This window comes from Hyla sarda, unplaced genomic scaffold (genome assembly GCF_029499605.1).
Source record: "Hyla sarda isolate aHylSar1 unplaced genomic scaffold, aHylSar1.hap1 scaffold_142, whole genome shotgun sequence".
NCBI classification, from domain to species: Eukaryota; Metazoa; Chordata; class Amphibia; order Anura; family Hylidae; genus Hyla; species Hyla sarda.
Window position 1 is genome coordinate 149,167 of NW_026608050.1, and position 26,650 is coordinate 175,816.

The 26,650-nt window shown below is 44.7% G+C and overlaps 8 non-coding genes and 1 pseudogene across 8 annotated transcripts; all 9 read left to right on the forward strand.

Annotated features, from left to right (window-relative positions):
- Positions 1-2,006: 2,006 nt before the first annotated feature.
- Positions 2,007-2,197, forward strand: LOC130307306 (U2 spliceosomal RNA). The gene has a single exon (XR_008856495.1). It is a non-coding gene; the product is annotated as a U2 spliceosomal RNA (small nuclear RNA).
- A 2,085-nt stretch (positions 2,198-4,282) lies between these two features.
- LOC130307078 (U2 spliceosomal RNA) lies at positions 4,283-4,473 on the forward strand. The gene has a single exon (XR_008856293.1). It is a non-coding gene; the product is annotated as a U2 spliceosomal RNA (small nuclear RNA).
- Positions 4,474-11,651: 7,178 nt separating this feature from the next.
- Positions 11,652-11,855, forward strand: LOC130307249 (U2 spliceosomal RNA; annotated as a pseudogene).
- Positions 11,856-13,939: 2,084 nt separating this feature from the next.
- Positions 13,940-14,130, forward strand: LOC130307079 (U2 spliceosomal RNA). Its single transcript, XR_008856294.1, has one exon. It is a non-coding gene; the product is annotated as a U2 spliceosomal RNA (small nuclear RNA).
- Positions 14,131-16,216: 2,086 nt separating this feature from the next.
- LOC130307080 (U2 spliceosomal RNA) lies at positions 16,217-16,407 on the forward strand. Its single transcript, XR_008856295.1, has one exon. It is a non-coding gene; the product is annotated as a U2 spliceosomal RNA (small nuclear RNA).
- A 2,086-nt stretch (positions 16,408-18,493) lies between these two features.
- Positions 18,494-18,684, forward strand: LOC130307081 (U2 spliceosomal RNA). Its single transcript, XR_008856296.1, has one exon. It is a non-coding gene; the product is annotated as a U2 spliceosomal RNA (small nuclear RNA).
- Positions 18,685-20,772: 2,088 nt separating this feature from the next.
- LOC130307082 (U2 spliceosomal RNA) lies at positions 20,773-20,963 on the forward strand. Its single transcript, XR_008856297.1, has one exon. It is a non-coding gene; the product is annotated as a U2 spliceosomal RNA (small nuclear RNA).
- Positions 20,964-23,062: 2,099 nt separating this feature from the next.
- LOC130307084 (U2 spliceosomal RNA) lies at positions 23,063-23,253 on the forward strand. Its single transcript, XR_008856299.1, has one exon. It is a non-coding gene; the product is annotated as a U2 spliceosomal RNA (small nuclear RNA).
- A 2,092-nt stretch (positions 23,254-25,345) lies between these two features.
- Positions 25,346-25,537, forward strand: LOC130307237 (U2 spliceosomal RNA). Its single transcript, XR_008856446.1, has one exon. It is a non-coding gene; the product is annotated as a U2 spliceosomal RNA (small nuclear RNA).
- The last annotated feature ends 1,113 nt before the right edge of the window (positions 25,538-26,650 follow it).

The following is a 26,650-nucleotide window of genomic DNA, read 5'->3' on the forward strand; positions in this document are numbered from 1 at the left end:
GCCTTGCTGCTGCTGCAGCCAAAAAACAAAAGGTGGTGCTGCTGCTGCTTCTGCTGCTTCTGCTTCTGCTTGTGTCTGGCCCCTGTTGGAGCGTCCAGGCACAGGACTTCTGCTGCTGCTGACTAAATGGCCTCCTTAATTGGATCATTTGAGTAGCCAGCACACCTGTGCAGGTAGGGCATGACATGATAGGCAGCTGCCTTGATAGCGGGTGGGTGCTGAATGTTCCTAATTGACAAAATAAGATTAATGCTTATGAAGAAATATAAAATCTCATCCCTTCCCCAATATCGCGCCACACCCCTACCCCTTAATTCCCTGGTTGAACTTGATGGACATATGTCTTTTTTCGACCGTACTAACTATGTAACTATGTAACATAACATGGGGGGGGGGTCTCCTGGCTGTTCACACAGGTGTGTCATTGCTGTACATTGACCATGCATTGCTTCTGTGGTATTGCAAAGGCAAAGACAAATGCTTCCAGCCATCCATTGCACTAATGGATTGGTCATCAGCTGGCTGTCTATGTCCCGCATCAATATAGACCAAAGTACAGAGGGTTAGGCTATGCTATTGTGCACCTACCTGATGCATCAGAAGGTGCGAGGCCCTTGCTAAATTCTGTGCACAGACTTTGAGATCTATGCTTTAGACTGTATCTAAACCTGCTCCAACATGGACTGACATTCTGGCCTACTTTCAGCCGATGCGACTTGTCTGTCGCTGAACAGTCGCTTTTTATGTATTCAGCACCTATGTATAATGTTGTAAAAATGCTCTAGAAGCTAAAGTCGCAGAAATGTCACACATATTTGGCCTGCGACTTTCTGTGCGACAAATTCAGACAGGAAAAATCAGTATAAATCCTTAGAAAATTATCCCCCAGTGTCTCCATCTGCTGGCGGTATTGAATAAGCATTGCTGCACTGATGGGGTATGCATTAGACGAAAAAAAAGAAGAAAAAGAAGAATAATACGCCCAGAAAAGAGGCGAAAAGGAGAAAAACGTAAAAAAACGTGAAAAAAAAGTAAGAGGAAGAGAAGGGAAAAAAAGGTGGAAATGGGTTTAAAAGTGATTTCGGCGGAGAATATATATATATATATATATATATATATATATATATATATATATGCGCACACACACACATAGATATAAACGTATTCTCCGTTGAGATATTGCAGCCGCTGCTGTGTCCAGGCCCAGGAGCCTTAGCACTGTGCTGTGATGTCACTCAATACCACTGACATCACTAGGTGTAAACAACATCTCTCCTTTGCTGTGTATGTGACTATGGAGCTGTTTGGTGATGTCGTCTATTACGGCCTTCATAGAAGCAACAGGAGATTGTTGCATCCATCTTGAACCCTCAGAACTACAGTGCTATGATGTCACTCACTTCCACAGGCCTTGCAGAGTGTAAACAACAACAACCCAGCTTTGTTGTGTATGTAACCATAGGGATTTGTGATGCACCTAGAACCTTCACAGCAGCGACAGCTTTATGAGGAGCATCAGCACTGCTCTGCCTGAGCAGAACCATCACCGCCATAGGTTGTCAAATAACCCGGATTTAACCCACACAGGTAAGTCCAATGGGGTGCAGGCATGTCCTCTATGCTTACAGCTTCCCGTGGGTGTTGGTTTGATACCGTTTGGGGACAGCCAAGGAGGCATCTGCAGGCAACAAAGGTAGGTGTGTGCTTGTGTGTGTGTTTCCTATGCAGATCCTAAGCCCAGTGTCACATGCAAGTAGGAGGAGTAAGAAGGGTTCCTGGCAAATCCGGGTTATGGATTGCATTTAAAAAGGCCCCGTGGGAGTGCAATGGGCCCCTGTCTTGCTGCTTAGCAATAATGGTATGGGTTTAGGTTCTGCTGTGTGTACTGGTGGTTGACTGCCCCCCAGCCCAGAGTGTGCATGGAAAATTGTCTGGCAGCCTCCCTGACAGCAAGCAGTGATAGTGCCCATGAAGGGGACCTTGTTGGGCCCGCCCCTTTCACGGTTATCGCTTCTCGGCCTTTTGGCTAAGATCAAGTGTAGTATCTGTTCTTATCAGTTTAATATCTGATACGTCCCCTATCTGGGGACCATATATTAAATGGATTTTTGAGAACGGGGGCCGATTTCGAAGCTTGCTTCCGTCGCCCTATGCATTGACCCGATATGGCAGTATCTTCGGGTACAGTGCACCACCCCCTTACAGGGTTAAAAAGAAAGATTCCTACTTTCATTGCTACCTGCTTGCTGGCTAGCCAGCTAGCCAGCCCTGTGGGCCTTGCTGCTGCTGCAGCCAAAAAACAAAAGGTGGTGCTGCTGCTGCTTCTGCTGCTTCTGCTTGTGTCTGGCCCCTGTTGGAGCGTCCAGGCACAGGACTTCTGCTGCTGCTGACTAAATGGCCTCCTTAATTGGATCATTTGAGTAGCCAGCACACCTGTGCAGGTAGGGCATGACATGATAGGCAGCTGCCTTGATAGCGGGTGGGTGCTGAATGTTCCTAATTGACAAAATAAGATTAATGCTTATGAAGAAATATAAAATCTCATCCCTTCCCCAATATCGCGCCACACCCCTACCCCTTAATTCCCTGGTTGAACTTGATGGACATATGTCTTTTTTCGACCGTACTAACTATGTAACTATGTAACATAACATGGGGGGGGGGGGTCTCCTGGCTGTTCACACAGGTGTGTCATTGCTGTACATTGACCATGCATTGCTTCTGTGGTATTGCAAAGGCAAAGACAAATGCTTCCAGCCATCCATTGCACTAATGGATTGGTCATCAGCTGGCTGTCTATGTCCCGCATCAATATAGACCAAAGTACAGAGGGTTAGGCTATGCTATTGTGCACCTACCTGATGCATCAGAAGGTGCGAGGCCCTTGCTAAATTCTGTGCACAGACTTTGAGATCTATGCTTTAGACTGTATCTAAACCTGCTCCAACATGGACTGACATTCTGGCCTACTTTCAGCCGATGCGACTTGTCTGTCGCTGAACAGTCGCTTTTTATGTATTCAGCACCTATGTATAATGTTGTAAAAATGCTCTAGAAGCTAAAGTCGCAGAAATGTCACACATATTTGGCCTGCAACTTTCTGTGCGACAAATTCAGACAGGAAAAATCAGTATAAATCCTTAGAAAATTATCCCCCAGTGTCTCCATCTGCTGGCGGTATTGAATAAGCATTGCTGCACTGATGGGGTATGCATTAGACGAAAAAAAAGAAGAAAAAGAAGAATAATACGCCCAGAAAAGAGGCGAAAAGGAGAAAAACGTAAAAAAACGTGAAAAAAAAGTAAGAGGAAGAGAAGGGAAAAAAAGGTGGAAATGGGTTTAAAAGTGATTTTGGCGGAGAAATATATATATATATATATATATATATATATATATATATATATATATACGCGCACACACACACATAGATATAAACGTATTCTCCGTTGAGATATTGCAGCCGCTGCTGTGTCCAGGCCCAGGAGCCTTAGCACTGTGCTGTGATGTCACTCAATACCACTGACATCACTAGGTGTAAACAACATCTCTCCTTTGCTGTGTATGTGACTATGGAGCTGTTTGGTGATGTCGTCTATTACGGCCTTCATAGAAGCAACAGGAGATTGTTGCATCCATCTTGAACCCTCAGAACTACAGTGCTATGATGTCACTCACTTCCACAGGCCTTGCAGAGTGTAAACAACAACAACCCAGCTTTGTTGTGTATGTAACCATAGGGATTTGTGATGTCACCTAGAACCTTCACAGCAGCGACAGCTTTATGAGGAGCATCAGCACTGCTCTGCCTGAGCAGAACCATCACCGCCATAGGTTGTCAAATAACCCGGATTTAACCCACACAGGTAAGTCCAATGGGGTGCAGGCATGTCCTCTATGCTTACAGCTTCCCGTGGGTGTTGGTTTGATACCGTTTGGGGACAGCCAAGGAGGCATCTGCAGGCAACAAAGGTAGGTGTGTGCTTGTGTGTGTGTTTCCTATGCAGATCCTAAGCCCAGTGTCACATGCAAGTAGGAGGAGTAAGAAGGGTTCCTGGCAAATCCGGGTTATGGATTGCATTTAAAAAGGCCCCGTGGGAGTGCAATGGGCCCCTGTCTTGCTGCTTAGCAATAATGGTATGGGTTTAGGTTCTGCTGTGTGTACTGGTGGTTGACTGCCCCCCAGCCCAGAGTGTGCATGGAAAATTGTCTGGCAGCCTCCCTGACAGCAAGCAGTGATAGTGCCCATGAAGGGGACCTTGTTGGGCCCGCCCCTTTCACGGTTATCGCTTCTCGGCCTTTTGGCTAAGATCAAGTGTAGTATCTGTTCTTATCAGTTTAATATCTGATACGTCCCCTATCTGGGGACCATATATTAAATGGATTTTTGAGAACGGGGGCCGATTTCGAAGCTTGCTTCCGTCGCCCTATGCATTGACCCGATATGGCAGTATCTTCGGGTACAGTGCACCACCCCCTTACAGGGTTAAAAAGAAAGATTCCTACTTTCATTGCTACCTGCTTGCTGGCTAGCCAGCTAGCCAGCCCTGTGGGCCTTGCTGCTGCTGCAGCCAAAAAACAAAAGGTGGTGCTGCTGCTGCTTCTGCTGCTTCTGCTTCTGCTTGTGTCTGGCCCCTGTTGGAGCGTCCAGGCACAGGACTTCTGCTGCTGCTGACTAAATGGCCTCCTTAATTGGATCATTTGAGTAGCCAGCACACCTGTGCAGGTAGGGCATGACATGATAGGCAGCTGCCTTGATAGCGGGTGGGTGCTGAATGTTCCTAATTGACAAAATAAGATTAATGCTTATGAAGAAATATAAAATCTCATCCCTTCCCCAATATCGCGCCACACCCCTACCCCTTAATTCCCTGGTTGAACTTGATGGACATATGTCTTTTTTCGACCGTACTAACTATGTAACTATGTAACATAACATGGGGGGGGGGGTCTCCTGGCTGTTCACACAGGTGTGTCATTGCTGTACATTGACCATGCATTGCTTCTGTGGTATTGCAAAGGCAAAGACAAATGCTTCCAGCCATCCATTGCACTAATGGATTGGTCATCAGCTGGCTGTCTATGTCCCGCATCAATATAGACCAAAGTACAGAGGGTTAGGCTATGCTATTGTGCACCTACCTGATGCATCAGAAGGTGCGAGGCCCTTGCTAAATTCTGTGCACAGACTTTGAGATCTATGCTTTAGACTGTATCTAAACCTGCTCCAACATGGACTGACATTCTGGCCTACTTTCAGCCGATGCGACTTGTCTGTCGCTGAACAGTCGCTTTTTATGTATTCAGCACCTATGTATAATGTTGTAAAAATGCTCTAGAAGCTAAAGTCGCAGAAATGTCACACATATTTGGCCTGCAACTTTCTGTGCGACAAATTCAGACAGGAAAAATCAGTATAAATCCTTAGAAAATTATCCCCCAGTGTCTCCATCTGCTGGCGGTATTGAATAAGCATTGCTGCACTGATGGGGTATGCATTAGACGAAAAAAAAGAAGAAAAAGAAGAATAATACGCCCAGAAAAGAGGCGAAAAGGAGAAAAACGTAAAAAAACGTGAAAAAAAAGTAAGAGGAAGAGAAGGGAAAAAAAGGTGGAAATGGGTTTAAAAGTGATTTCGGCGGAGAAATATATATATATATATATATATATATATATATATATATATATATGCGCACACACACACATAGATATAAACGTATTCTCCGTTGAGATATTGCAGCCGCTGCTGTGTCCAGGCCCAGGAGCCTTAGCACTGTGCTGTGATGTCACTCAATACCACTGACATCACTAGGTGTAAACAACATCTCTCCTTTGCTGTGTATGTGACTATGGAGCTGTTTGGTGATGTCGTCTATTACGGCCTTCATAGAAGCAACAGGAGATTGTTGCATCCATCTTGAACCCTCAGAACTACAGTGCTATGATGTCACTCACTTCCACAGGCCTTGCAGAGTGTAAACAACAACAACCCAGCTTTGTTGTGTATGTAACCATAGGGATTTGTGATGTCACCTAGAACCTTCACAGCAGCGACAGCTTTATGAGGAGCATCAGCACTGCTCTGCCTGAGCAGAACCATCACCGCCATAGGTTGTCAAATAACCCGGATTTAACCCACACAGGTAAGTCCAATGGGGTGCAGGCATGTCCTCTATGCTTACAGCTTCCCGTGGGTGTTGGTTTGATACCGTTTGGGGACAGCCAAGGAGGCATCTGCAGGCAACAAAGGTAGGTGTGTGCTTGTGTGTGTGTTTCCTATGCAGATCCTAAGCCCAGTGTCACATGCAAGTAGGAGGAGTAAGAAGGGTTCCTGGCAAATCCGGGTTATGGATTGCATTTAAAAAGGCCCCGTGGGAGTGCAATGGGCCCCTGTCTTGCTGCTTAGCAATAATGGTATGGGTTTAGGTTCTGCTGTGTGTACTGGTGGTTGACTGCCCCCCAGCCCAGAGTGTGCATGGAAAATTGTCTGGCAGCCTCCCTGACAGCAAGCAGTGATAGTGCCCATGAAGGGGACCTTGTTGGGCCCGCCCCTTTCACGGTTATCGCTTCTCGGCCTTTTGGCTTCGATCCTGTGCGGTTACCGGGCAGGGTAGGAGTCGGAAGGGGTGGTGATCGGGGCCCTCTTTTGCGGGGGGCCCTGGATTGTTACTGGGTTGCGATAGTGGGTATCTTAACCTGCAAAAATGAGCGGAGAGAGGACTCGAGGACTCGAGGATACGGTGCGGATTTACGTTCCTGGCGAACACCGGGGGACGATTGGATTGGATCAAGTTGTGCTGGAGATTCTTCGCAAGCTCCAGTACCTTCAGGTATGGCATGTAATCGCTATGCAAGATTTCCCTAGGCAAGGGATTTACGATATAACCTTTTATGATTCTGAGGTTTGCCAGAGGGTCTACATGGACTTAGAAGTGATGAAGAGGAGGAATGAGCCAGCTATAATGAGTAAGGTGAAAGTGGAACCATTATTCATGAATATGTCTAAGGTTGTTATAGTCCATATGTACAACCCGAAGGTTTCGGATGAGATGGTGACCAATTTTTTGTACCGATATTGTGATGAAGTTAAATTTCTTGGAAGACTCAAGAACAGACATGGGTACTTTAATTGTAAAAGGAAATTTGTTGTAAAATTTAAAAAGGACGAAGGAATGGAAGAGGGAAGGAAGAGTATACCACAGGTATTTTCTATTGGAGGAGAAAGAGGTTTTTGTTTTTATGAAGGACAGTTGCAGTACTGTAGACGTTGTCACGCTTATGGACATGTACAGGAGTCTTGCCCTGAGCAAGGAGTATGCTGCAGGAATTGTGGGAAATCAGGTCACAACTCGGGTGAATGTACTGAGAAGAAAACGTGTGATATCTGTGGTAGTGAGGAGCATTTGGCTAGAGGATGCAGTTTATGGTATAGAAAGAAAATGAGCTATGCTGACGCAGCAGGAAATAGAAGAGAGGAAAGAGGAGAAAGGCCATTTCCACGTGTTTTTGGTGTGAATGCTGAGGTGACTCAGGTGATTGACGAGAACTCTGTAAAAGGGAGTGCAGCAGGTGTGACAGTGCAGCACATGAAATCTGGAAAAGGGGAGGAGGGTGACTCCACTGGTGTGCATTGTGAGGAGACTGGTGTTGGTGAAGAGTTTACTGAGGTCAGTAAGAAGAAAGCACGTAAAGGGAAAAAAGAGAAAGTGGTGGAGAGTGTGGAGACTGTGTGTAGGGAGGTTCCCCCATGTGAAGAAACAATTGAGGATTTTGAATGCCCAAACCCAGTGGTGGGGGAGGAGGAGGGGATGGAGTTTCAGGAGAATGAGAGTGAGAGATCCCTAACACCTGGGCAGAGGGTGATTAGTGGGGAGGAGAATGTAACATCTGAAGAGGAGGAGAAGGAGGAGGAGGAGGGGGAAGATGAAGATGAAGATGAAGATGCAAATGGAGGCTTTCAAGGTAAAAGTAAAAGGTGTAAGAAAGGGAGTTGGTCAGGGGATCAGACGGATCCTGTGTATGGAGGTGAGGAAATGATGGACAGGGACTCTCAAGTGGGGTCGCCTGATTGCTATGGGATGCTGCTAAGGAAGGTTGAAGGTCAGAATACTAACTTCTAGTTAAAATGGATGTTAAGAAAATGGATTGCCTTCTTTCCTTTTTAATGGCATTGGTTGTGGCTACTCTTAATGTTCGGAGTATAGGAACAACCATCAGAAGAGCAGCAGTTTTTGATTTTTTGGAGAATGTGAAGGGAGATATATTTTGTTTACAGGAGTGTGCAATTAAGTCTGCACCTTATGTAGATGAATGGAAGAGAGGGCAGTCTTTTTGGTCTACATGCACAGAGAATAAAAATGAAGGTGTGGGGATTTTATTGTGTAACAGGGACATTAAAGTTTTAAATTGCCAAGTTTTACTACCAGGTCGTTGTATGGTTTTAAATTTTGAGTTTTTAGGCCAGAGAATGAGAGTTTTTAATGTATATGCGCCAGCAGAAAAACAAGCACGTGTGTTATTTTTAGAGTCTCTTAAACTTTTTATTCCTGGTCGTGATGGTACTATTATTGTTGGTGATTTTAACTGCATTAGATCCGTCAATGATCGTGAGAGCTCTGCTAAGGTTAGAACTGATATTACTTCAAATGTTTTAAACCAAATTATTCAAGACTTACATTATTCTGATGTGGGACTGATGGTTAGCACTGATGAAAGATACACCTATATATCAGATAGTGGCCGCTGTAAATCCCGGATTGATTACATTCTTGTCTCTGAGGGGATTAAGGTGGTCCGGTGCAATCAAATGATGTCAACTTTCTCAGATCATAAGATGGTGTCGGCAGAAATAAGTATTGCAGAGTCCTTTCATTTTGGTAGAGGGCTCTGGAAATTAAATGTAAGTCTATTAGAAGATGAAGAAGTAATGGCCGGTTTTAAAGATTTTTTTTTATCTTGTACTTCTAAACAATCTGTTTTTAGTAATGTTTTAGCTTGGTGGGATTGGGCAAAAAGTGAGTTTGCTAAGTATTTTAAGTTCATTTGCATAAGGAGGGCACAAGAAAAGAGGAGGGGTTATGAAAGGCTTATCTCACGTTTAGAAACTCTCTTTAAGTTTAAACATGTTGGTGTGGAGGTGGAGGAGGAAATTGAGAAGGTGAAAATTGAGATGAAGAACAGGTTGTTGGAAAGAGGTAGAAATATTGTTTTTAAATCCAAAGTTCAACATTTGGAGGAAAATGAACAATGTACAAGATATTTCTTTAAAAAATGTTTTAATGCTAGGGGTGTTTTTAAGTCTGTTTTAACTCCTACAGGGGAAGTTGTTGGTGATGAGATGGTGAAGGAGATTGGCAGATTTTATGAAACACTTTTTAGTAATAAGAGCAGAGCCAGTGAGACGGAGATGAATGATTATTGTAATATTTTAGAGAATAATGTCCCTGAAGGAAAAAGTGCATTTTTAATTGAGGAAGTTTGTGAAGGGGAGATCAAGCAGGCTCTGGACAAGACAGCGAAAGGGAAGACACCGGGCTGTGATGGCCTCCCCTTTGAGTTTTATTCAGTTTTTTGGCATATTTTAAAGCAAGATTTTACACGGGTGGTGCAATATGTTTTTAACTCAGGTATTTTAGCGGAGTCTATGAAGAAAGGAGTTATTACCTTGATACATAAGAAAGGTGATGAAAGAGATTTGAAAAATTGGAGGCCGATCACATTATTGAATACAGATTATAAGATCATTGCAAAGATTGTGGCGAACAGGATGAGTGACATAGTTGAGCACCTTGTTGGAGAATACCAAGTTTGTGCAGTGCCAAATAGGAGAATAACTGATAATTTATTAGTTTTAAGAGACTCTATTTATTATAGTAATTTTAATAAGAATGCACTTTTTGTGGAATCCATTGATTTTGAAAAAGCTTATGACAGAGTTGCTCATGATTTTATGTTTATGGTTTTAAAGCATATGGGTATTCCTGAGAAGCTACTGTTTGTGATTAAAAGTTTTTATTATGGGGCAACAAGTCAGATTTTAGTCAATGGACATGTGGGGCCGGGTTTTAATATTTTATCAGGAGTACGACAGGGATGCCCACTCTCCCCAATTTTATTCATTTGTGTCATTGAGGCCTTGCTCAAAAATGTACAGAAGGACAAATGTGTGAGTGGTGTTTTTATCCCGGGAAGTAATGGAAGGAATTTGAAGGTTTTAAGTTACATGGATGATGTGGTTTTTACTTGCACTTCCCAAGCTGATCTTAACAGAGTGAATTTGCATGTAAAGATTTTTTGTTGTATTGCTGGTATGAAAGTCAATTGGGGGAAGTGCCAATTGAGTAATTTTGGAAAGCAAGGAAAAGTGGTGGTGGATGGCGTGGATGAGAAGGAAGATATTGAAGTGTTAGGGGTTGTTTTTGAAAAAAATCTAAAAGGAGGGAAAAGTTATGAGAAGTTGGAGGAGAAGATAGAGAAGAAATTATCTTTTTGGAAATTGAGAAACTTGTCCCTTAAAGGTAAAGTTCTGATTTTAAAGGCAGTAATTTTGCCACTACTATTATATACTGCAATGGTTTTCCCACCCGGCAAATTATGGACCAGAAGGATGACAAGGAAGTTGTTTATTTTTTTCTGGGGTTCAAAGATGGAAAAGATGAAGAGGGAGGAAGTGATGAAGAGCGTGAAGAAAGGCGGATATAATTTCCCGGATATTAATCTGTTTTTAAAGACTCATTACTTTCTTTTAATTTATAAAGTGTCTCAGTGCAATAATTGGGTGGCAGACATGAGCAGGTATTTGGCAGGATGGTTGTTTTCCAAATGGGGCTGGTGTGAGAAGGATCTGAGGAGACCAATAGCGCAAGTTATACCTACCTTCTATGTGGTTCTCAGGTCTTTCAGTGATCAATTTGGTTTGAGTTCCCTGGGAAAACCTGAGAAAAAGAAAATTGAAAATGAAATAAGAAAAAATGAAAGATTATATGAAGTACCATTCTGCACTACTGCTCAGTCTGTGAAGATCTGGTATCTTTTTAATGTTAGAGGATTATCGAATAGACAGAGAGATGTAAACTGGATGACTTTTCATGGCTGCCTCCCAACCAGAGCTTTCCTGAATGGACGAGGAATAAGAGTGAGCGAGAAATGTCCAAGAGAGGGTTGTGGAGGCAGGGAGGATACAGTGCACTTATTTTGGAACTGTTTTTATGCAAGAGAATTTTTTATGCTTCTACAGAGGTTTTTTTCTGCAATCACGGGATATGTTGATTTTAATTTTGAGAAGATTTTTATTGGTCAGGATTTTAGCAGGAGAGAGGACACACGTGAAAGCTGGATTGTATTTTCTGTTTTTAAAGAAGTTTTATGGGATTCTAGAAACCTGCTTGTTTTTAAAAATGTGTGTTTTTCTCCAAGGGAGTTGAAGAGACTTTTTTTTGGAAGGTTGTTTATTATTTTTCTATTTGACAAGAAGAGAATGGGAGATGAAGAGGCTGAAAAGATTTGGAGATACAAGGAATGGAGAAAGTTGTAAGTATCCTGATCAAGGTTTTGAATTTGTGCTTCTCTTATAGTTTTCTTATTGAGATATTTTTCCGCATGATGTTTTTTCAGACTTTGTTTAGAAGTGATGAGTTTTGGTAGGTGACCTGATGATCGCTTGAACAATAGTCTGTAACTGAGGAAAAAAAAAAAAAAAAAAAAAATCTGTTCTTATCAGTTTAATATCTGATACGTCCCCTATCTGGGGACCATATATTAAATGGATTTTTGAGAACGGGGGCCGATTTCGAAGCTTGCTTCCGTCGCCCTATGCATTGACCCGATATGGCAGTATCTTCGGGTACAGTGCACCACCCCCTTACAGGGTTAAAAAGAAAGATTCCTACTTTCATTGCTACCTGCTTGCTGGCTAGCCAGCTAGCCAGCCCTGTGGGCCTTGCTGCTGCTGCAGCCAAAAAACAAAAGGTGGTGCTGCTGCTGCTGCTGCTGCTTCTGCTTCTGCTTGTGTCTGGCCCCTGTTGGAGCGTCCAGGCACAGGACTTCTGCTGCTGCTGACTAAATGGCCTCCTTAATTGGATCATTTGAGTAGCCAGCACACCTGTGCAGGTAGGGCATGACATGATAGGCAGCTGCCTTGATAGCGGGTGGGTGCTGAATGTTCCTAATTGACAAAATAAGATTAATGCTTATGAAGAAATATAAAATCTCATCCCTTCCCCAATATCGCGCCACACCCCTACCCCTTAATTCCCTGGTTGAACTTGATGGACATATGTCTTTTTTCGACCGTACTAACTATGTAACTATGTAACATAACATGGGGGGGGGGGTCTCCTGGCTGTTCACACAGGTGTGTCATTGCTGTACATTGACCATGCATTGCTTCTGTGGTATTGCAAAGGCAAAGACAAATGCTTCCAGCCATCCATTGCACTAATGGATTGGTCATCAGCTGGCTGTCTATGTCCCGCATCAATATAGACCAAAGTACAGAGGGTTAGGCTATGCTATTGTGCACCTACCTGATGCATCAGAAGGTGCGAGGCCCTTGCTAAATTCTGTGCACAGACTTTGAGATCTATGCTTTAGACTGTATCTAAACCTGCTCCAACATGGACTGACATTCTGGCCTACTTTCAGCCGATGCGACTTGTCTGTCGCTGAACAGTCGCTTTTTATGTATTCAGCACCTATGTATAATGTTGTAAAAATGCTCTAGAAGCTAAAGTCGCAGAAATGTCACACATATTTGGCCTGCAACTTTCTGTGCGACAAATTCAGACAGGAAAAATCAGTATAAATCCTTAGAAAATTATCCCCCAGTGTCTCCATCTGCTGGCGGTATTGAATAAGCATTGCTGCACTGATGGGGTATGCATTAGACGAAAAAAAAGAAGAAAAAGAAGAATAATACGCCCAGAAAAGAGGCGAAAAGGAGAAAAACGTAAAAAAACGTGAAAAAAAAGTAAGAGGAAGAGAAGGGAAAAAAAGGTGGAAATGGGTTTAAAAGTGATTTCGGCGGAGAAATATATATATATATATATATATATATATATATATATATATATGCGCACACACACACATAGATATAAACGTATTCTCCGTTGAGATATTGCAGCCGCTGCTGTGTCCAGGCCCAGGAGCCTTAGCACTGTGCTGTGATGTCACTCAATACCACTGACATCACTAGGTGTAAACAACATCTCTCCTTTGCTGTGTATGTGACTATGGAGCTGTTTGGTGATGTCGTCTATTACGGCCTTCATAGAAGCAACAGGAGATTGTTGCATCCATCTTGAACCCTCAGAACTACAGTGCTATGATGTCACTCACTTCCACAGGCCTTGCAGAGTGTAAACAACAACAACCCAGCTTTGTTGTGTATGTAACCATAGGGATTTGTGATGTCACCTAGAACCTTCACAGCAGCGACAGCTTTATGAGGAGCATCAGCACTGCTCTGCCTGAGCAGAACCATCACCGCCATAGGTTGTCAAATAACCCGGATTTAACCCACACAGGTAAGTCCAATGGGGTGCAGGCATGTCCTCTATGCTTACAGCTTCCCGTGGGTGTTGGTTTGATACCGTTTGGGGACAGCCAAGGAGGCATCTGCAGGCAACAAAGGTAGGTGTGTGCTTGTGTGTGTGTTTCCTATGCAGATCCTAAGCCCAGTGTCACATGCAAGTAGGAGGAGTAAGAAGGGTTCCTGGCAAATCCGGGTTATGGATTGCATTTAAAAAGGCCCCGTGGGAGTGCAATGGGCCCCTGTCTTGCTGCTTAGCAATAATGGTATGGGTTTAGGTTCTGCTGTGTGTACTGGTGGTTGACTGCCCCCCAGCCCAGAGTGTGCATGGAAAATTGTCTGGCAGCCTCCCTGACAGCAAGCAGTGATAGTGCCCATGAAGGGGACCTTGTTGGGCCCGCCCCTTTCACGGTTATCGCTTCTCGGCCTTTTGGCTAAGATCAAGTGTAGTATCTGTTCTTATCAGTTTAATATCTGATACGTCCCCTATCTGGGGACCATATATTAAATGGATTTTTGAGAACGGGGGCCGATTTCGAAGCTTGCTTCCGTCGCCCTATGCATTGACCCGATATGGCAGTATCTTCGGGTACAGTGCACCACCCCCTTACAGGGTTAAAAAGAAAGATTCCTACTTTCATTGCTACCTGCTTGCTGGCTAGCCAGCTAGCCAGCCCTGTGGGCCTTGCTGCTGCTGCAGCCAAAAAACAAAAGGTGGTGCTGCTGCTGCTTCTGCTGCTTCTGCTTCTGCTTGTGTCTGGCCCCTGTTGGAGCGTCCAGGCACAGGACTTCTGCTGCTGCTGACTAAATGGCCTCCTTAATTGGATCATTTGAGTAGCCAGCACACCTGTGCAGGTAGGGCATGACATGATAGGCAGCTGCCTTGATAGCGGGTGGGTGCTGAATGTTCCTAATTGACAAAATAAGATTAATGCTTATGAAGAAATATAAAATCTCATCCCTTCCCCAATATCGCGCCACACCCCTACCCCTTAATTCCCTGGTTGAACTTGATGGACATATGTCTTTTTTCGACCGTACTAACTATGTAACTATGTAACATAACATGGGGGGGGGGGTCTCCTGGCTGTTCACACAGGTGTGTCATTGCTGTACATTGACCATGCATTGCTTCTGTGGTATTGCAAAGGCAAAGACAAATGCTTCCAGCCATCCATTGCACTAATGGATTGGTCATCAGCTGGCTGTCTATGTCCCGCATCAATATAGACCAAAGTACAGAGGGTTAGGCTATGCTATTGTGCACCTACCTGATGCATCAGAAGGTGCGAGGCCCTTGCTAAATTCTGTGCACAGACTTTGAGATCTATGCTTTAGACTGTATCTAAACCTGCTCCAACATGGACTGACATTCTGGCCTACTTTCAGCCGATGCGACTTGTCTGTCGCTGAACAGTCGCTTTTTATGTATTCAGCACCTATGTATAATGTTGTAAAAATGCTCTAGAAGCTAAAGTCGCAGAAATGTCACACATATTTGGCCTGCAACTTTCTGTGCGACAAATTCAGACAGGAAAAATCAGTATAAATCCTTAGAAAATTATCCCCCAGTGTCTCCATCTGCTGGCGGTATTGAATAAGCATTGCTGCACTGATGGGGTATGCATTAGACGAAAAAAAAGAAGAAAAAGAAGAATAATACGCCCAGAAAAGAGGCGAAAAGGAGAAAAACGTAAAAAAACGTGAAAAAAAAGTAAGAGGAAGAGAAGGGAAAAAAAGGTGGAAATGGGTTTAAAAGTGATTTCGGCGGAGAAATATATATATATATATATATATATATATATATATATATATATATGCGCACACACACACATAGATATAAACGTATTCTCCGTTGAGATATTGCAGCCGCTGCTGTGTCCAGGCCCAGGAGCCTTAGCACTGTGCTGTGATGTCACTCAATACCACTGACATCACTAGGTGTAAACAACATCTCTCCTTTGCTGTGTATGTGACTATGGAGCTGTTTGGTGATGTCGTCTATTACGGCCTTCATAGAAGCAACAGGAGATTGTTGCATCCATCTTGAACCCTCAGAACTACAGTGCTATGATGTCACTCACTTCCACAGGCCTTGCAGAGTGTAAACAACAACAACCCAGCTTTGTTGTGTATGTAACCATAGGGATTTGTGATGTCACCTAGAACCTTCACAGCAGCGACAGCTTTATGAGGAGCATCAGCACTGCTCTGCCTGAGCAGAACCATCACCGCCATAGGTTGTCAAATAACCCGGATTTAACCCACACAGGTAAGTCCAATGGGGTGCAGGCATGTCCTCTATGCTTACAGCTTCCCGTGGGTGTTGGTTTGATACCGTTTGGGGACAGCCAAGGAGGCATCTGCAGGCAACAAAGGTAGGTGTGTGCTTGTGTGTGTGTTTCCTATGCAGATCCTAAGCCCAGTGTCACATGCAAGTAGGAGGAGTAAGAAGGGTTCCTGGCAAATCCGGGTTATGGATTGCATTTAAAAAGGCCCCGTGGGAGTGCAATGGGCCCCTGTCTTGCTGCTTAGCAATAATGGTATGGGTTTAGGTTCTGCTGTGTGTACTGGTGGTTGACTGCCCCCCAGCCCAGAGTGTGCATGGAAAATTGTCTGGCAGCCTCCCTGACAGCAAGCAGTGATAGTGCCCATGAAGGGGACCTTGTTGGGCCCGCCCCTTTCACGGTTATCGCTTCTCGGCCTTTTGGCTAAGATCAAGTGTAGTATCTGTTCTTATCAGTTTAATATCTGATACGTCCCCTATCTGGGGACCATATATTAAATGGATTTTTGAGAACGGGGGCCGATTTCGAAGCTTGCTTCCGTCGCCCTATGCATTGACCCGATATGGCAGTATCTTCGGGTACAGTGCACCACCCCCTTACAGGGTTAAAAAGAAAGATTCCTACTTTCATTGCTACCTGCTTGCTGGCTAGCCAGCTAGCCAGCCCTGTGGGCCTTGCTGCTGCTGCAGCCAAAAAACAAAAGGTGGTGCTGCTGCTGCTTCTGCTGCTTCTGCTTGTGTCTGGCCCCTGTTGGAGCGTCCAGGCACAGGACTTCTGCTGCTGCTGACTAAATGGCCTCCTTAATTGGATCATTTGAGTAGCCAGCACACCTGTGCAGGTAGGGCATGACATGATAGGCAGCTGCCTTGATAGCGGGTGGGTGCTGAATGTTCCTAATTGACAAAATAAGATTAATGCTTATGAAGAAATATAAAATCTCATCCCTTCCCCAATATCGCGCCACACCCCTACCCCTTAATTCCCTGGTTGAACTTGATGGACATATGTCTTTTTTCGACCGTACTAACTATGTAACTATGTAACATAACATGGGGGGGGGGGTCTCCTGGCTGTTCACACAGGTGTGTCATTGCTGTACATTGACCATGCATTGCTTCTGTGGTATTGCAAAGGCAAAGACAAATGCTTCCAGCCATCCATTGCACTAATGGATTGGTCATCAGCTGGCTGTCTATGTCCCGCATCAATATAGACCAAAGTACAGAGGGTTAGGCTATGCTATTGTGCACCTACCTGATGCATCAGAAGGTGCGAGGCCCTTGCTAAATTCTGTGCACAGACTTTGAGATCTATGCTTTAGACTGTATCTAAACCTGCTCCAACATGGACTGACATTCTGGCCTACTTTCAGCCGATGCGACTTGTCTGTCGCTGAACAGTCGCTTTTTATGTATTCAGCACCTATGTATAATGTTGTAAAAATGCTCTAGAAGCTAAAGTCGCAGAAATGTCACACATATTTGGCCTGCAACTTTCTGTGCGACAAATTCAGACAGGAAAAATCAGTATAAATCCTTAGAAAATTATCCCCCAGTGTCTCCATCTGCTGGCGGTATTGAATAAGCATTGCTGCACTGATGGGGTATGCATTAGACGAAAAAAAAGAAGAAAAAGAAGAATAATACGCCCAGAAAAGAGGCGAAAAGGAGAAAAACGTAAAAAAACGTGAAAAAAAAGTAAGAGGAAGAGAAGGGAAAAAAAGGTGGAAATGGGTTTAAAAGTGATTTCGGCGGAGAAATATATATATATATATATATATATATATATATATATATATATATATATATGCGCACACACACACATAGATATAAACGTATTCTCCGTTGAGATATTGCAGCCGCTGCTGTGTCCAGGCCCAGGAGCCTTAGCACTGTGCTGTGATGTCACTCAATACCACTGACATCACTAGGTGTAAACAACATCTCTCCTTTGCTGTGTATGTGACTATGGAGCTGTTTGGTGATGTCGTCTATTACGGCCTTCATAGAAGCAACAGGAGATTGTTGCATCCATCTTGAACCCTCAGAACTACAGTGCTATGATGTCACTCACTTCCACAGGCCTTGCAGAGTGTAAACAACAACAACCCAGCTTTGTTGTGTATGTAACCATAGGGATTTGTGATGTCACCTAGAACCTTCACAGCAGCGACAGCTTTATGAGGAGCATCAGCACTGCTCTGCCTGAGCAGAACCATCACCGCCATAGGTTGTCAAATAACCCGGATTTAACCCACACAGGTAAGTCCAATGGGGTGCAGGCATGTCCTCTATGCTTACAGCTTCCCGTGGGTGTTGGTTTGATACCGTTTGGGGACAGCCAAGGAGGCATCTGCAGGCAACAAAGGTAGGTGTGTGCTTGTGTGTGTGTTTCCTATGCAGATCCTAAGCCCAGTGTCACATGCAAGTAGGAGGAGTAAGAAGGGTTCCTGGCAAATCCGGGTTATGGATTGCATTTAAAAAGGCCCCGTGGGAGTGCAATGGGCCCCTGTCTTGCTGCTTAGCAATAATGGTATGGGTTTAGGTTCTGCTGTGTGTACTGGTGGTTGACTGCCCCCCAGCCCAGAGTGTGCATGGAAAATTGTCTGGCAGCCTCCCTGACAGCAAGCAGTGATAGTGCCCATGAAGGGGACCTTGTTGGGCCCGCCCCTTTCACGGTTATCGCTTCTCGGCCTTTTGGCTAAGATCAAGTGTAGTATCTGTTCTTATCAGTTTAATATCTGATACGTCCCCTATCTGGGGACCATATATTAAATGGATTTTTGAGAACGGGGGCCGATTTCGAAGCTTGCTTCCGTCGCCCTATGCATTGACCCGATATGGCAGTATCTTCGGGTACAGTGCACCACCCCCTTACAGGGTTAAAAAGAAAGATTCCTACTTTCATTGCTACCTGCTTGCTGGCTAGCCAGCTAGCCAGCCCTGTGGGCCTTGCTGCTGCTGCAGCCAAAAAACAAAAGGTGGTGCTGCTGCTGCTTCTGCTGCTTCTGCTTCTGCTTGTGTCTGGCCCCTGTTGGAGCGTCCAGGCACAGGACTTCTGCTGCTGCTGACTAAATGGCCTCCTTAATTGGATCATTTGAGTAGCCAGCACACCTGTGCAGGTAGGGCATGACATGATAGGCAGCTGCCTTGATAGCGGGTGGGTGCTGAATGTTCCTAATTGACAAAATAAGATTAATGCTTATGAAGAAATATAAAATCTCATCCCTTCCCCAATATCGCGCCACACCCCTACCCCTTAATTCCCTGGTTGAACTTGATGGACATATGTCTTTTTTCGACCGTACTAACTATGTAACTATGTAACATAACATGGGGGGGGGGGGGTCTCCTGGCTGTTCACACAGGTGTGTCATTGCTGTACATTGACCATGCATTGCTTCTGTGGTATTGCAAAGGCAAAGACAAATGCTTCCAGCCATCCATTGCACTAATGGATTGGTCATCAGCTGGCTGTCTATGTCCCGCATCAATATAGACCAAAGTACAGAGGGTTAGGCTATGCTATTGTGCACCTACCTGATGCATCAGAAGGTGCGAGGCCCTTGCTAAATTCTGTGCACAGACTTTGAGATCTATGCTTTAGACTGTATCTAAACCTGCTCCAACATGGACTGACATTCTGGCCTACTTTCAGCCGATGCGACTTGTCTGTCGCTGAACAGTCGCTTTTTATGTATTCAGCACCTATGTATAATGTTGTAAAAATGCTCTAGAAGCTAAAGTCGCAGAAATGTCACACATATTTGGCCTGCAACTTTCTGTGCGACAAATTCAGACAGGAAAAATCAGTATAAATCCTTAGAAAATTATCCCCCAGTGTCTCCATCTGCTGGCGGTATTGAATAAGCATTGCTGCACTGATGGGGTATGCATTAGACGAAAAAAAAGAAGAAAAAGAAGAATAATACGCCCAGAAAAGAGGCGAAAAGGAGAAAAACGTAAAAAAACGTGAAAAAAAAGTAAGAGGAAGAGAAGGGAAAAAAAGGTGGAAATGGGTTTAAAAGTGATTTCGGCGGAGAAATATATATATATATATATATATATATATATATATATATATATATGCGCACACACACACATAGATATAAACGTATTCTCCGTTGAGATATTGCAGCCGCTGCTGTGTCCAGGCCCAGGAGCCTTAGCACTGTGCTGTGATGTCACTCAATACCACTGACATCACTAGGTGTAAACAACATCTCTCCTTTGCTGTGTATGTGACTATGGAGCTGTTTGGTGATGTCGTCTATTACGGCCTTCATAGAAGCAACAGGAGATTGTTGCATCCATCTTGAACCCTCAGAACTACAGTGCTATGATGTCACTCACTTCCACAGGCCTTGCAGAGTGTAAACAACAACAACCCAGCTTTGTTGTGTATGTAACCATAGGGATTTGTGATGTCACCTAGAACCTTCACAGCAGCGACAGCTTTATGAGGAGCATCAGCACTGCTCTGCCTGAGCAGAACCATCACCGCCATAGGTTGTCAAATAACCCGGATTTAACCCACACAGGTAAGTCCAATGGGGTGCAGGCATGTCCTCTATGCTTACAGCTTCCCGTGGGTGTTGGTTTGATACCGTTTGGGGACAGCCAAGGAGGCATCTGCAGGCAACAAAGGTAGGTGTGTGCTTGTGTGTGTGTTTCCTATGCAGATCCTAAGCCCAGTGTCACATGCAAGTAGGAGGAGTAAGAAGGGTTCCTGGCAAATCCGGGTTATGGATTGCATTTAAAAAGGCCCCGTGGGAGTGCAATGGGCCCCTGTCTTGCTGCTTAGCAATAATGGTATGGGTTTAGGTACTGCTGTGTGTACTGGTGGTTGACTGCCCCCCAGCCCAGAGTGTGCATGGAAAATTGTCTGGCAGCCTCCCTGACAGCAAGCAGTGATAGTGCCCATGAAGGGGACCTTGTTGGGCCCGCCCCTTTCACGGTTATCGCTTCTCGGCCTTTTGGCTAAGATCAAGTGTAGTATCTGTTCTTATCAGTTTAATATCTGATACGTCCCCTATCTGGGGACCATATATTAAATGGATTTTTGAGAACGGGGGCCGATTTCGAAGCTTGCTTCCGTCGCCCTATGCATTGACCCGATATGGCAGTATCTTCGGGTACAGTGCACCACCCCCTTACAGGGTTAAAAAGAAAGATTCCTACTTTCATTGCTACCTGCTTGCTGGCTAGCCAGCTAGCCAGCCCTGTGGGCCTTGCTGCTGCTGCAGCCAAAAAACAAAAGGTGGTGCTGCTGCTGCTTCTGCTGCTTCTGCTTCTGCTTGTGTCTGGCCCCTGTTGGAGCGTCCAGGCACAGGACTTCTGCTGCTGCTGACTAAATGGCCTCCTTAATTGGATCATTTGAGTAGCCAGCACACCTGTGCAGGTAGGGCATGACATGATAGGCAGCTGCCTTGATAGCGGGTGGGTGCTGAATGTTCCTAATTGACAAAATAAGATTAATGCTTATGAAGAAATATAAAATCTCATCCCTTCCCCAATATCGCGCCACACCCCTACCCCTTAATTCCCTGGTTGAACTTGATGGACATATGTCTTTTTTCGACCGTACTAACTATGTAACTATGTAACATAACATGGGGGGGGGGGGGGTCTCCTGGCTGTTCACACAGGTGTGTCATTGCTGTACATTGACCATGCATTGCTTCTGTGGTATTGCAAAGGCAAAGACAAATGCTTCCAGCCATCCATTGCACTAATGGATTGGTCATCAGCTGGCTGTCTATGTCCCGCATCAATATAGACCAAAGTACAGAGGGTTAGGCTATGCTATTGTGCACCTAACCTGATGCATCAGAAGGTGCGAGGCCCTTGCTAAATTCTGTGCACAGACTTTGAGATCTATGCTTTAGACTGTATCTAAACCTGCTCCAACATGGACTGACATTCTGGCCTACTTTCAGCCGATGCGACTTGTCTGTCGCTGAACAGTCGCTTTTTATGTATTCAGCACCTATGTATAATGTTGTAAAAATGCTCTAGAAGCTAAAGTCGCAGAAATGTCACACATATTTGGCCTGCAACTTTCTGTGCGACAAATTCAGACAGGAAAAATCAGTATAAATCCTTAGAAAATTATCCCCCAGTGTCTCCATCTGCTGGCGGTATTGAATAAGCATTGCTGCACTGATGGGGTATGCATTAGACGGAAAAAAAAGAAGAAAAAGAAGAATAATACGCCCAGAAAAGAGGCGAAAAGGAGAAAAACGTAAAAAAACGTGAAAAAAAAGTAAGAGGAAGAGAAGGGAAAAAAAGGTGGAAATGGGTTTAAAAGTGATTTCGGCGGAGAAAGTATATATATATATATATATATATATATATATATATATATATATATATATGCGCACACACACACATAGATATAAACGTATTCTCCGTTGAGATATTGCAGCCGCTGCTGTGTCCAGGCCCAGGAGCCTTAGCACTGTGCTGTGATGTCACTCAATACCACTGACATCACTAGGTGTAAACAACATCTCTCCTTTGCTGTGTATGTGACTATGGAGCTGTTTGGTGATGTCGTCTATTACGGCCTTCATAGAAGCAACAGGAGATTGTTGCATCCATCTTGAACCCTCAGAACTACAGTGCTATGATGTCACTCACTTCCACAGGCCTTGCAGAGTGTAAACAACAACAACCCAGCTTTGTTGTGTATGTAACCATAGGGATTTGTGATGTCACCTAGAACCTTCACAGCAGCGACAGCTTTATGAGGAGCATCAGCACTGCTCTGCCTGAGCAGAACCATCACCGCCATAGGTTGTCAAATAACCCGGATTTAACCCACACAGGTAAGTCCAATGGGGTGCAGGCATGTCCTCTATGCTTACAGCTTCCCGTGGGTGTTGGTTTTGATACCGTTTGGGGACAGCCAAGGAGGCATCTGCAGGCAACAAAGGTAGGTGTGTGCTTGTGTGTGTGTTTCCTATGCAGATCCTAAGCCCAGTGTCACATGCAAGTAGGAGGAGTAAGAAGGGTTCCTGGCAAATCCGGGTTATGGATTGCATTTAAAAAGGCCCCGTGGGAGTGCAATGGGCCCCTGTCTTGCTGCTTAGCAATAATGGTATGGGTTTAGGTTCTGCTGTGTGTACTGGTGGTTGACTGCCCCCCAGCCCAGAGTGTGCATGGAAAATTGTCTGGCAGCCTCCCTGACAGCAAGCAGTGATAGTGCCCATGAAGGGGACCTTGTTGGGCCCGCCCCTTTCACGGTTATCGCTTCTCGGCCTTTTGGCTAAGATCAAGTGTAGTATCTGTTCTTATCAGTTTAATATCTGATACGTCCCCTATCTGGGGACCATATATTAAATGGATTTTTGAGAACGGGGGCCGATTTCGAAGCTTGCTTCCGTCGCCCTATGCATTGACCCGATATGGCAGTATCTTCGGGTACAGTGCACCACCCCCTTACAGGGTTAAAAAGAAAGATTCCTACTTTCATTGCTACCTGCTTGCTGGCTAGCCAGCTAGCCAGCCCTGTGGGCCTTGCTGCTGCTGCAGCCAAAAAACAAAAGGTGGTGCTGCTGCTGCTTCTGCTGCTTCTGCTTCTGCTTGTGTCTGGCCCCTGTTGGAGCGTCCAGGCACAGGACTTCTGCTGCTGCTGACTAAATGGCCTCCTTAATTGGATCATTTGAGTAGCCAGCACACCTGTGCAGGTAGGGCATGACATGATAGGCAGCTGCCTTGATAGCGGGTGGGTGCTGAATGTTCCTAATTGACAAAATAAGATTAATGCTTATGAAGAAATATAAAATCTCATCCCTTCCCCCAATATCGCGCCACACCCCTACCCCTTAATTCCCTGGTTGAACTTGATGGACATATGTCTTTTTCGACCGTACTAACTATGTAACTATGTAACATAACATGGGGGGGGGGGTCTCCTGGCTGTTCACACAGGTGTGTCATTGCTGTACATTGACCATGCATTGCTTCTGTGGTATTGCAAAGGCAAAGACAAATGCTTCCAGACATCCATTGCACTAATGGATTGGTCATCAGCTGGCTGTCTATGTCCCGCATCAATATAGACCAAAGTACAGAGGGTTAGGCTATGCTATTGTGCACCTACCTGATGCATCAGAAGGTGCGAGGCCCTTGCTAAATTCTGTGCACAGACTTTGAGATCTATGCTTTAGACTGTATCTAAACCTGCTCCAACATGGACTGACATTCTGGCCTACTTTCAGCCGATGCGACTTGTCTGTCGCTGAACAGTCGCTTTTTATGTATTCAGCACCTATGTATAATGTTGTAAAAATGCTCTAGAAGCTAAAGTCGCAGAAATGTCACACATATTTGGCCTGCAACTTTCTGTGCGACAAATTCAGACAGGAAAAATCAGTATAAATCCTTAGAAAATTTTCCCCCAGTGTCTCCATCTGCTGGCGGTATTGAATAAGCATTGCTGCACTGATGGGGTATGCATTAGACGAAAAAAAAGAAGAAAAAGAAGAATAATACGCCCAGAAAAGAGGCGAAAAGGAGAAAAACGTAAAAAAACGTGAAAAAAAAGTAAGAGGAAGAGAAGGGAAAAAAAGGTGGAAATGGGTTTTAAAAGTGATTTCGGCGGAGAAATATATATATATATATATATATATATATATATATATATATATATATGCGCACACACACACATAGATATAAACGTATTCTCCGTTGAGATATTGCAGCCGCTGCTGTGTCCAGGCCCAGGAGCCTTAGCACTGTGCTGTGATGTCACTCAATACCACTGACATCACTAGGTGTAAACAACATCTCTCCTTTGCTGTGTATGTGACTATGGAGCTGTTTGGTGATGTCGTCTATTACGGCCTTCATAGAAGCAACAGGAGATTGTTGCATCCATCTTGAACCCTCAGAACTACAGTGCTATGATGTCACTCACTTCCACAGGCCTTGCAGAGTGTAAACAACAACAACCCAGCTTTGTTGTGTATGTAACCATAGGGATTTGTGATGTCACCTAGAACCTTCACAGCAGCGACAGCTTTATGAGGAGGCATCAGCACTGCTCTGCCTGAGCAGAACCATCACCGCCATAGGTTGTCAAATAACCCGGATTTAAACCCACACAGGTAAGTCCAATGGGGTGCAGGCATGTCCTCTATGCTTACAGCTTCCCGTGGGTGTTGGTTTGATACCGTTTGGGGACAGCCAAGGAGGCATCTGCAGGCAACAAAGGTAGGTGTGTGCTTGTGTGTGTGTTTCCTATGCAGATCCTAAGCCCAGTGTCACATGCAAGTAGGAGGAGTAAGAAGGGTTCCTGGCAAATCCGGGTTATGGATTGCATTTAAAAAGGCCCCGTGGGAGTGCAATGGGCCCCTGTCTTGCTGCTTAGCAATAATGGTATGGGTTTAGGTTCTGCTGTGTGTACTGGTGGTTGACTGCCCCCCAGCCCAGAGTGTGCATGGAAAATTGTCTGGCAGCCTCCCTGACAGCAAGCAGTGATAGTGCCCATGAAGGGGACCTTGTTGGGCCCCGCCCCTTTCACGGTTATCGCTTCTCGGCCCTTTTGGCTAAGATCAAGTGTAGTATCTGTTCTTATCAGTTTAATATCTGATACGTCCCCTATCTGGGGACCATATATTAAATGGATTTTTGAGAACGGGGGCCGATTTCGAAGCTTGCTTCCGTCGCCCTATGCATTGACCCGATATGGCAGTATCTTCGGGTACAGTCTTACAGGGTTAAAAAGAAAGATTCCTACTTTCATTGCTACCTGCTTGCTGGCTAGCCAGCTAGCCAGCCCTGTGGGCCTTGCTGCTGCTGCAGCCAAAAAACAAAAGGTGGTGCTGCTGCTGCTTCTGCTGCTTCTGCTTCTGCTTGTGTCTGGCCCCTGTTGGAGCGTCCAGGCACAGGACTTCTGCTGCTGCTGACTAAATGGCCTCCTTAATTGGATCATTTGAGTAGCCAGCACACCTGTGCAGGTAGGGCATGACATGATAGGCAGCTGCCTTGATAGCGGGTGGGTGCTGAATGTTCCTAATTGACAAAATAAGATTAATGCTTATGAAGAAATATAAAATCTCATCCCTTCCCCAATATCGCGCCACACCCCTACCCCTTAATTCCCTGGTTGAACTTGATGGACATATGTCTTTTTTCGACCGTACTAACTATGTAACTATGTAACATAACATGGGGGGGGGGGGGTCTCCTGGCTGTTCACACAGGTGTGTCATTGCTGTACATTGACCATGCATTGCTTCTGTGGTATTGCAAAGGCAAAGACAAATGCTTCCAGCCATCCATTGCACTAATGGATTGGTCATCAGCTGGCTGTCTATGTCCCGCATCAATATAGACCAAAGTACAGAGGGTTAGGCTATGCTATTGTGCACCTACCTGATGCATCAGAAGGTGCAAGGCCCTTGCTAAATTCTGTGCACAGACTTTGAGATCTATGCTTTAGACTGTATCTAAACCTGCTCCAACATGGACTGACATTCTGGCCTACTTTCAGCCGATGCGACTTGTCTGTCGCTGAACAGTCGCTTTTTATGTATTCAGCACCTATGTATAATGTTGTAAAAATGCTCTAGAAGCTAAAGTCGCAGAAATGTCACACATATTTGGCCTGCAACTTTCTGTGCGACAAATTCAGACAGGAAAAATCAGTATAAATCCTTAGAAAATTATCCCCCAGTGTCTCCATCTGCTGGCGGTATTGAATAAGCATTGCTGCACTGATGGGGTATGCATTAGACGAAAAAAAAGAAGAAAAAGAAGAATAATACGCCCAGAAAAGAGGCGAAAAGGAGAAAAACGTAAAAAAACGTGAAAAAAAAGTAAGAGGAAGA